The sequence below is a fragment of the Rhea pennata genome, chromosome 5 (genome assembly GCF_028389875.1).
Source record: "Rhea pennata isolate bPtePen1 chromosome 5, bPtePen1.pri, whole genome shotgun sequence".
Classification (NCBI taxonomy): Eukaryota; Metazoa; Chordata; class Aves; order Rheiformes; family Rheidae; genus Rhea; species Rhea pennata.
Window position 1 is genome coordinate 284,048 of NC_084667.1, and position 12,150 is coordinate 296,197.

The window sequence follows — 12,150 nt, forward strand, 5'->3', positions numbered from 1 at the left end:
CTGATAATGTTACCGGATGAAGAAAAACTGCCTAGTGCCTAAGAACTTGCACAGGGACAAGAAAATTTTACTTAGTGGCTTGTCTATTTTAAGCATGGCTACTTGAAGTAATGATGCCATCTTTAAGGTCTGAGAAGTCCTTGTATATGAAAAGTATATGAAAGTATAGAACACACTATGGAATACAACTGTAAGTAAACTAGTGTAAGGTTGTTCTTACGTATATTAAGAATCCCTTACAAAAATAAGTGAGTGGTGTTCCTCTTCATAGTACAGTGTCAGGTAGTCCTCAAAGCTATGCAAAAGCTCTTCATTAGATATCTTCAGAGAATATAGAGTTAAAAAATAAAGAGTCTTGAGTAATAGGGCAGAGGGCATTTATCTTGTTTAAGAAATAGTCAATTCAAGACAGATCATCACAGTCTAAAAATACTTGCAAGGAGACAGAACAAATGAATGAGGAGACTCATTAGCTATAAGGAAAGAGCTGGATGAGGACAGACAGTCCTGGTGTGAGGGAAAGAAAAGCCAAGGTCAGAGATTAGGGCTCCTTTCTTTACAACAGTCATCAGGGGGCAATCAGAGAAAGTGGCCCCAGGGAGGGCAGAAGTGACCCGATGTTGGTAAGAATAATGTACTGAGAGCTGGTGGGTGGTAGGAGTTATCTTCCTTGACTGCCAACTAAACCGACACAGGGAAGGCCCAGACTGGGAAAACTCATTACTAATCACTTTCTGGGAAACAAAACAAAACAAAACAAAAAACAAACAAACAAACAAACACAAACAAACCAAAACCACCAGAAGCTCCGGCAAAGCTGAAAGGGCTTTTCTCACTTGAAGAACAAGCGATATCACAAGAAGGAGCTCAGAGCTGAGCGTGTAGAAGTCGTAAGTAGCAAGAGCAGGATCTATATACTAACACTTCTCTGAGCTATTTAAAGACTAACCAGAACTGTCGCAGCTGGAATAATGCAGAGAGCTACTTGTTCAAAATTAATTAATGGAAAAGAAAATCTAAAGCACGTATGGAGTCTATGTGCCCTGCTAGATATCTGAACTGTTGGAAACAGTGTCAAACAGCCTGTATTAACAGTAGGGTGTTCTCTAATAGCTATGCATCCGTAGGTGGGTTCCCTCTGTTTTTCTAGATCTTTTCCAAAAGGCCAAAGGAATAATGAGCCCTTGGAGCTTGCCCCAAAAGTCAGCAAATACAGAATAATTTGTGCTTCAGGCCTCTTACAGAGCTTTTCAGCCAGCTGCCTCTTCTTCATTATGCAGAAGAAGTTTTAACATCAGCTGTCCTACTGACCATAGCCCGCAAGGCACGTCAGAGCTCAGACAGGTCAGTCCGATAAGGCCTTGAAAGCCAGCATCTTCCTACCTCCCCAGATGTTTACAAATAAAAAAATACAAGCTCTCAAGTATTAGTGCCTTCTGCTTTTTTTGCAATGCCTCATTTAACATGCAGGCAGACACCCTAACAGCGGTTCCAGAATTAAAAAATCAATTAAAGACATGCAGAGCATGCAACTTCAGGTTACTTACAAACTGGCAAAGGAGTGAATGACAGTAGCAAACTTGGCGTGTCATGTGAGAGAGAAATACTTTGAGATCAATGGAGATGAGAAAGTTTCATCCGTCTGCTACTGACTTTACACATGTTGCTGTTAATCTGCTTTGGCCTTGAATAGTTACCGACTTGGGTTTCTTATAATTACTGTATCTCCACAGGCCTAGGGGAGTGCATAGTGTCTGGCACCTTTTTCAGTTGTTTTGCCCAGTCTATCTTTTTCACCAGTTATTCCTAGATTGTTATCATGCCTGACTGGAAAAATTCCATTAGATGTCAGACTAGCCTTTCAGCTGCTCATGCTGTGTAAGCAGAGGTGAAGATATGAACCTGTTTATCATCATTTGTTCAAAATACTGTAGTCTGGTGGCCCTACACCCTTAAGCATCTTACACCCATACTGAACTATGAGGTTAACACAGTGGACCACTCATGAGAGTGTCCTGGGAATTGCCAAGCAACTCCTAAGTGCAGCTTTGTCCTGGAGGCTGTTACCAAAGAATGGTATTATCAGCCGGAACCACTGGAGATCACAAATGAGCTTTATGGCCAGTGACAGAAAAAAAACAGTGGACACATCCAACATCATCATCCAGGACCAATGTAACATGAGCAGTATTTATAGGTCCAAAAGTGATTTGCCAAAGTCAAGAAGATCCAGAAACTCCAGATGCTATGAAAGGTGCTTTGACAAAAATTTCTGAATAACACCAAATTCTGCTAAAGGAGAAAGCATTTCGCTAGACAAGAACCAGCTAGCCATCAATGTTAAGAGCAGTGTTTTGAGCAGTGAAAGTTCCTTCAAGGCTTGGAGAAAATGTTTCTCTAATATACTGACAACTTTCCTAAGGAGATTCCAGTTCTTTATTAGTCTTCACTGAGAGCTTGATTGTTCAAGGCTGTCACTAAATCTCCTCCCAAAGTGTCTAGTGCCCAGTTAAATAAGAGTGGTTCCTACAACTGCATGTCCTCGCAGTAGCAGGTATTGATAGTATGAATTTCCCCTCCAAAGAACACCTATAACACTACATGAGAAAAATTTGATTGAGGTGACTCTGATTAAACAAGCAGTTTATTATGCTAAACAAAACTTGATTGAAGTTTTGCAATTGTTATTGTAAGGACAATCACATTTTTCTTTTTTTCTTTGTACAAATCCACAACATAGCATATAAAAATGTTTTGGACCCATCTATTTCTCTAAACTAGTAAGACTCAATTTTACCAGTGCTCTAGCCAGCTTCCTTTATATTTAAATTGTCACTAATCATCCAAGAATAAATTAATCTGTGAATAAGAAGCCATGAAAGAAGGAACAAGTAAACAAAGTGGTTAATCGCAGAAAACAAAAAATGGTAGCAAAGTACAAAGCCATCAGCTGTATGGTTCGTGGAGATCTAAAATCTCTTTTAAAACCTCTGGAAATTCCTGAGCCTCCATTAAGTTCTGAAGACAAAAGAAAAAAATCATATATTTCTCATCCCAAGAGAAGAGTTGAACATTGAAACCAAACTGTGAGACCCAATTTCTGGCTCCAACATTTGATCTTAGCTCTGAGGTCTGGAGCATGTTCCAGGTTACGAGTTCAGCCCACAGCCACCTCACATCACCCCGTTGCCTCAGGGTAGTCAGGCAGTGTGAAGCTGTTCAGAAATTTGTCTATATAAACAATGCAACCGGCAGGCACGGTCAGCCCAGGCAGAGCCAACGTCCTCAGAGCAGGAGGTGCCATCAGAGATGCCATCGGGTCACAAAGGAGTTTTACTGTCCAGACTGGCAACTGCAAACTAAAACCCTCTAGCCCAAGCATGGATCTTACATGTAACGCAGAAGCTTTCTATCAGACCCAGGTCTGGGGTAGAAGAGCTCCTGAAACTAGGTTGGAGACAAACACCACATCTCTCCTTTGACAATCTCTCTTTGGCTGTATGCACTAAATACTCGTTTTGAAACAATTTGGCCAGACAAGGCCCATATCATCCAACCAGTTATTAGTATCTCGTGGGAAAGGAGAAATTTAACAGAAAGGCTTATTAGGGTATAAATTATGTTGAGGAGAGAAGAGTAGAAAAGTGAGTAATATATGAAGGAGTGTGCCAGCTCATCCTACAAACTGTAGCATGAGGTTGGACAAACTAAATACGAGCCTGCAAAAAAGGATGGCATCATTTCAGACTGTATATGAAGATGAACTTGGAACAAAAAGCTATAAATCTTTTCTATATTGCTCTGAGGCAATAAAGGCATAGAAAATTTTGTTCAGCTCTGCCTTCATTAGTCGAAACAGACTGAGTTCACAGAAAAGCCATAAATTATTAAGAAGCTGAAAAATGGATTTATAAGAGGAAGAAATAGTTATATTTGGCTAGTTTGGGTAACCAAAACAACCAAAGTGAATGTGAGGAAAATGTGATGACAATCTAAGATGCATATTTTGAAAAGTAGGAGAAATAATTCTGTGGACTGAATAAGCAGTAAGTAACTGGAAATAAAGAGTTCAGTTTAAGATAAGGAAATCACACATTAAAATTTCAGGAAATACTTCCATAGAGCAGTCCTTCCCCTGTTAAAAGCAGGATAAGCTTACACTGGAAAAGCTGGAATCTTCATGAGTAGCACGCTGTAAATTGAAGAGAGTAAAGCACAGTGGATAGGGAACAGCCTGGTATTGCTAGAACAGTGTGAAAAAATAAACTAGAGAAGCTGCCACTTTTTACCGAGACAGCTGCTAAGGCTGCAGGTAATATCAAGTGTGCAACTTAAGAGAGGGCCTGATATTGATCTTACTCAGGTGGAATTTCTTTATATGATTATGATGCCTTTCTATTCTGAGTTGCACTTCATGCCATCTCAGCTGGGTTTAAAAGATTAGTTAGAATCATGGAATCAGTAAGGTTGGAAGGGACCTCTGGAGATCATCTAGTCCAACCCCCCTGCTCAGCAGGGTCACCTACAGCATGGTAGACACGGTTGCATCCAGGCGGGCCTTGAAGATCTCCAGAGAAGGAGACTGCACAACCTCTCTGGGCAACCTGGTCCAGGGCTCCGTCACTCTCACGGGGAAGAAATTCCCCCTCACGGTCAGGCAGAACTTCCTGTGCTTCGGTTTCTGCCCATTGCCTCTTGTCCTGTCACACGGGACAATATGACTGAGAGATATCCAAACTTATTGTATTATTAACCTCTTTTACCCTTCCAAGTACTTCCAGCATGATCACTGTGTGTGTACGTAGACTGAGAAGAACGTATATATATTTCCATCTAATCTCTGTTTTCTTTCCCTCAAAATGAACTGTTAGGTATGCTAAGTTCTCATAATACCATTTTGAGACAGTGATGAACACCAATTTGGAATTTCTGGAAATATTAGGACCATTAAATACAACATTTATATAAATACACAAAAATTGAGATGTAACAATAGATTTAAGATCACTTTCTAATAATTCTGAAATCATTTAAGGTGTTCTTCCCTTCTCTACTCTTGTTCCATCTCCCTCTAGCTCCAAATCTAAGAGAGGGAAATACTTTTATTTAAGTTTATTAAAGTATAACAGGTCATTTGGAAAAAATGTAGGTGGAAGAAACAGGACACTGTCTCAGCATCTGGAAATCATCAAGGAGGAGAAAGTAGACATTTCATTAGCTCAGCTATTACTATTCATGGATCAACCAGAATGACGTTTCGTACTTAATTGATAAAATTTTCTTACTGAAACCCCAGTGGAAATCTAACCAATACATAATTTATATTTCCATCCAAGTCTGAAATTAAGGATTACATTGAAGTCAAAGTGTTAAGAGGCTCTATGGATTTTTGGTCCCCACAGGCATTAGGAGCATCACTCTGGTGATCTTAAGTTTCCGGTGCTACATCACCAAAAGTAATCCTTTTGCAGTTAAGTAGCTGAATGTCAGATCCTCCTAACAAATGTGAATTTTGGGTGGAGTGTTAAATCACTTGGGTAAGGTAGGTGCATAAGTAGCAAGACTGTGTTTCTGCAGTTACTTCCAGGCATACAAAAATTCCACTCACTATTGCATTATAAATTATAGTGTTATCTGAGAGAACTATAAATGTGTAAGCTGCCTCAAAAATCAAGTCCTTACAAAAACAAATCCTATTCCCTGTCTCCTTTCACCTCAGGCTTTGACAAATCCGTGTGTTTCTCCAGCAAAATTTTGCAAAGTATGTAAAAACATGTAAACAAGCAGGACAGAAAATACATGGATGAAGAGACAGTAATGAAAATACATTCAGCTCTGCTGGCTGCAGAACACTCTAGCTCAATCCAGGAAAAAAGATTCAAACATATGTTTAGCTTCAAGCACAGACATAATCCCATTAACTACTGCTGAACTACTCATATGCTTAATTTTAGTCATGTGTTTCTGAATTGTGTTGATTAGGCTGCATTACTCAACATCTTCCAGAGCTGCAATCAGCGTATTTTTCTGATCTCAAATATAATAACTTTTTAGGTATGAAAGCATAACTCATGATAAGCCTCAAGGCTTTTGACCCCAGTTTCATATGTTGCATTACTACAGTGTCATGAACAGGTTCACGTGCTGAAGAGCAAAGGCACATGCGGGGACATGAAGTAGTGATACATGTGTGTGGGCAAGACAGAAGTCTGCTTATACTGCAAAAGGTTTTTATGTCTGCAACACAGCCAGCTAACACTTTCTCCATTCCCCTAGTCTTATCAGCCGCAAGATATTTACACAATTTCCAAAATACCAGTGTTGAAATTCTCATGTGAGAAGCTTAAAGTGCTTTACAGCAGGGAACAAGTGTTGTTTTTCTCATTTTACAGCTGAGAAGATCAAAGTGTCTTGCCCAAGGTAAGACAATTCAATTCCAACCATATGTTATTGTTTAAATTATTATACGCAGCAGCAGCAATGTGGGTGCCAAGTGCTTTTGAGCTGGGTGCAATTCACAGGATTAGAGCGGTGAACGCAGTCCTAGAGCATGTTCTTTGGCCAGAAGGGAATGGGGAAAATAGCAAGCACTCAATGAGGGCAGCAAATAGTTATCTCCACCATCAAGATACATTTCAGCTTGTACATCTAGATCAAGTGGGAAAGAGTAAACATCATAGTTAAAAATACAGTGTCCAGATTTCTAATGAGAAGCCTGGAAAAGAGGTTTAGGACATTATGTATGTGGATAGCTACTTTGAAATGTATTTTTATGCATCTGTGAGAAAATCCTTCATAACATTTACATTCAGTATTCTTTTTCTTTCTACCTTTGTTCTTCTTCTCCAATTAACAGCTTCTCTTACTAACAACTGTCGCCTACTCACAGTATAAATTTAATGGGACTTTCTTCATCTTTTTCCACTTTCATCTCCTCGTATTGCTGAGATTTTAGGCATCAGCCATATGGCCACCAGCTCTTCTCTCAAAGTTCTCCTATTTTATCTTCTACCTGATGTGATCATTTAGTCTAGGAAAAGAGATGGAAAATTACAGTGCCTTGAGAACAGTGTGTGATTTAAAGCAAACATTTTGTCATGTTAAGAAAATACTGTACATCAATTGCAATTATTAAAATAAGATTGAGATCAGACACTCTGCATCAGAAAAATCACATGTAAATCAAAGTCTTCTATAAGGTTAAAGAGACCAGACCAAATCTCAAAAATGAAAAAAAAAACCCAAACACAAAGCATATGTTAGACATGTCACTGCTAATAATACAACTTGTTGGACATTAAATGTGAACATAATTGCCAATACCAATTTCATGCAATTATGAACACTCAGGTTAAAGTAGTTCTGCCCTGAAGCTTGGATACCACAGAAATGCAAAAGAAGAATTCAGAAAGAGTTGAGTGTTACTGTATTTGGTCTCATTCCAAACAGAAACAATGTCAGGCAAATATAGGCTTGTTTTTCATCACATTTATATTTTTATAAGGGGCTAACATGAATGCAGTAGCCCATTTACTCAGAAATGATGCAGGACTGATCTTACACTAGAATACAATGTGAAAAGGGAATTGTGCAAGCATTGCCAAAGTTAAGCTAAGTTTTGTTCTCCACAACGGGTCCTTTTCCTCCCTTCCTCATACAAATGTTTGATGCTGGCAGTGGTCTGTAATTATCTTATTTTTAAGTAGTAGTGCATCCTTGCAGGGTTACTGAATGCTTGGTTGTTACGGCCCTAGCTGCCAGCACAGTTCAGAGTAGTAATCACACAGCTGCTCCCCTAAGCATTCGTGGAAAAACAGGCATGTTAACAGACTAGAACAGCAAAAATAATATTGAGAAGTAATCTCGCCCCCACTAATTCATGATCTTTATTTTATTGGATCTTTATTTGCTTCCATGGACCCAATTAAGCCCACTGATAAGCTAACTGCCTTTACATCAGATGCCTATAGCGTCTCGGATTTGTAGGTGTTTAGGTGCTGGAGAAGCAATGGGACTTTTAAAAAAAGTCCTAGAAGCTCCCACAATGCTTGATGCTTCCTATAATTTTACTGTCTTCAGTGTTAGGCAAAGGCAGTACATCACACTATTTCCTCCAACATGACTGTTTTAAGCCTGTCTGGGGGAAAAAAATTAACATGGCAACATTTTTGATGTGCAGGGAAGCCTTATCTCAAGAAATAGATCCTTTGGCTTTGATTGCATGGCATCTGTTCAGAAAGCTAGGCTTGACCTGGAATTGCTAGAAATCAGCAAGGGCCATTGCTCTATCTATGCACCAACATCTTACTCTGAGCGGCGCCACCTCTCCAACTGTGACAGTCTCCACCAACGCATCGCTGCTGCAGGTCACAAGCAATAACACATTAGACCCTTTGGGCAGTTCACCTCTCTGCCTCTGTCCATCTTGGACTCGCCACTGTATTATATCTTTTGTAGCTTTTCAGTGTTCAGGTGATAATCTTCAAGCTCAGAGTTGCCTTACTTGTGTAGTTAATGTGGAAATAAATGTTTTTCAGACTTTTAGGCTATTTCTCATGCAATTGATGTCAGCAACCCACATTCAGAGTGCTCCCAGAATGCGTAATCCTGTAAGTATGCTGCAAGCTAATTCCACAGTCAGTGATCATAGAATCATAGAATCAGTAAGGCGGGAAGGGACCTCTGGAGATCATCTAGTCCAACCCCCCTGCTCAGCAGGGCCACCTACAGCATGGTAGACAGAGTTGCATCCACGCAGGCCTTGAAGATCTCCAGAGAAGGAGACTGCACAACCTCTCTGGGCAACCTGGTCCAGGGCTCCGTCACTCTCACGGGGAAGAAATTCCCCCTCATGGTCAGGCGGAACTTCCTGTGCTTCAGTTTCTGCCCATTGCCTCTTGTCCTGTCACACGGGACAACTGAAAAGAGTTTGTCCTCGTCCCCTTGACACCCTCCCTTCAGGTACTTGTCCACATTGATCAGATCCCCCCTCAGTCTTCTCTTCCCCAGGCTGAAGAGGCCCAGCTCTCGCAGCCGTTCCTCAGAGGGCAGGTGCTCCAGCCCTCAGATCATCATCATAGCCCTATGCTGGACTCTCTCCGGTAGCTCCATGTCTCTCTTGTACTGGGGAGCCCAGAACTGGACACAGTGCTCAAGATGAGGCCTCCCCAGGGCTGAGTAGAGGGGCAGGATCACCTCCCTCGACCTGCTGGCAACACTCTTCCCAATGCACCCCAGGACACCATTGGCCTTCCTGGCCACAAGGGCACATTGCTGCCTCATGGTCAACTTGTTGTCCACCAGCACTCCCAGGTCCTTCTCTGCAGAGCTGCTCTCCAGCAGGTCAGCCCCCAGCTTGTACTGGTGCTTAGAGTTATTTTTCCCTAGGTGCAGGACTCTGCGCTTGCCCTTGGTTGAACCTCAGGAGGTTCCTCTCCACCCAACTCTCCAGCCTGTCCAGGTCTCTCTGAATGGCAGCACAGCCCTCTGGTGTGTCAGCCACTCCTCCCAGCTTGGGATCTTCAGCAAACTTGCTGAGGAGGCACTCTGTCCCCTCATCCAGGTCACTGATGAAAAGGTTGAACAGGATGGGACCCAGTACCAAGCCCTGGGGGACACCACTAGCCACAGGCCTCCAACTAGACTCCATGCCACTGAGGACAACCCTCTGAGCTCTGCCTTTCAGCCAGTTCTCAATCCACCTCAGTGTCCACTCACCTAACTCACACTTGCTGAGCTTATCTAGGAGGATGTTCTGGGAGACAGTGTCAAAAGCCTTGCTGAAGTCAAGGTGCACAATGTCCACTGCTCTCCCCTCATCTACCCAGCCAGTCATTCCGTCTTAGAAGGCTATCAGGTTGGTCAAGCAGGATTTCCCCTTGGTGAATCCATGCTGGCTACTCCTGATCACCTTCTTTTCCTCCGTGTGTCTGGAGATGACATCCAGAATGAGCTGTTCCATCACCTTTCCAGGGATGGAGGTGAGGCTGACTGGCCTGTAGTTGCCTAGGTCCTCCTTCTTGTCCTTCTTGAAGACTGGAGTGACACTGGCTTTCTTCCAGTCCTCAGGCACCTCTCCATTTCTCCAGGACCTCTCAAAGATGATGGAGAGCGGCTTAGCAACAACATCCACCAGCTCCCTCAGTACCCATGGGTGCATCCCGTCTGGGCCCATGGATTTGTGGATGTCTAGCCTGCCCAGAAGGTCTCTAATCCTTTCCTCCTCAACCAAAGGAAAGTTTTCCCTACTCCAGACTTTCTCCCTCACGTCCAGGCTCTGGGATTCACGAGGGATGCAATATTGAAGAGTGAGATGGGATGGTGAATTTCAATGTGATGAACAGATTATCCTTTCCTGATTTCTGACCTTATTTGGACATGTTCCATAACACTATCATTTACATGAGTGACAACACTTGAAGAAAATAAAAGGTGCAAAAGATAAAGTGCTTTCAGGATTGGAATGCCAGCAATTAGCTTGGATAGGATACAGATTTTGTGACCCTGAAATATTTCATGTATTGTTATACATGCATCCAGCAGCTAATACTGATAGTCTACTCATCCTCAGAGTGGTCCCTTGTTATCTGTAAATTATGTCTTTCACACACTGGTCACAATCCCTCCTCTCCGTGTTAAGCAATGCTCTAATTCTTGTGGTCTGTTTTGGTGTGCATAGCCGTGACTTCCTCCCTTTCATCCAAGATTCTGCTGTCCTGACCACTCATCCTGGGACTTGAGAACGCCATGATCATACCAAAACTGACTCAAATGAATTTCATTTTGTAGCAAGCAAAGATTTTTTTTTTTTTTAATTTTTTAATTACATCTGAAAAACTACTGGTGACACTGCTGTTAGCTTCTGGCTGGAAAGTGATTTTAGCATAAGACAATGAATAGGCATTAACACTCACTCTGAGTAAAATAGATTTCCTGGGGTATATTCATATTTCACACTCTCCACACTGCTCATCTCACAGAATAATTACTCCATTGAATTTTTTTACCTCTGGCAAACACAAAATAAGTTCTATCAGGTACAACAATATTTTCTACCAAACAAAACCCCTCCTTTTTTTTTTAATTAGAAGTTTTAGGGACATCAATGTGAAAAAATGGTATTTGCATTTGTTGAGCTAAGAATTCTCTGAGGAGATACTGTTTCATTCTCACTTACTCAGGAGCTGTCTGTTAGTCTCTTCCTGTATCACAGAAGATGGAGTAGTTCTGTCTGTCTGTAGGAGATTCTGCTACATCAGCAGCAGGTGATGGGACCACTCATCAAAGCTGAGGTCCTCCTTCCTGTGCAGACAACCCAAAACAATCCAGAAGAAGGGGAAGAGGGTAAAGGGAAATATCTTCCCCCATCCCCACAGTCCTCAGAATATTTCCACAGTTTTTGAGTCTCACCAAAAAATGAATGCTACGACTAATGCCGAAAATACTAAGCTTCCAGCCAATACATTCTCATTCCCCCCCCCCCCCCAAAAAAAAGGAGGGAGGGAGTTCCGTTGAAAACACATAAATTTTCCAGAAAGTCTTATTTATTAAAAAACAATAAATATCAGTTTTCCGTCCTGGAAGTTGTCTTCTATTGGATTTCTCTGTCTTGGTAAGTTTGAATAGCCTATAAGAAAACTTACCACTGCCATGGAAAAAGGTAAAATTGATTAAGTGGGCATGTTAAGAGCCATTCCAGCTCCATTAAACCGAATCAATTAATTTAATTACAACAAAACCAAGAAGAGAACAATTGTCTTTTGGTCCCCAAAGCCCCACTTCCTCCATTTCTTAAAGTGTATTAGATGCAGAAGAAATTTTGATGCTGGCACTGCTCCATTACAAGATGGGAATTACAGAGCTGCAGTACAGAATGGCAAAAGCATTTCATAAAAATTTCTATTGAGCAATTAGAGAAAAAAGCCAGGTGTATTCCTCTCATGTCATGGTAGCAGCTTGATTTCTACTTCAAACAGTATTTGGGATGTTTAAAACAACAGTTATTAAAAAACCTTAAGTCTGCAAGTCTGAATAAATTGTGATTGAAATTTTAACCGGAGCTAACAAGGAAGTTCTCTGGGCCATTGGTACTATTTCTAATGAATTTCAGGCCACCATGAAAAATTTCAAAGGATCATGAGGAAGGATGAA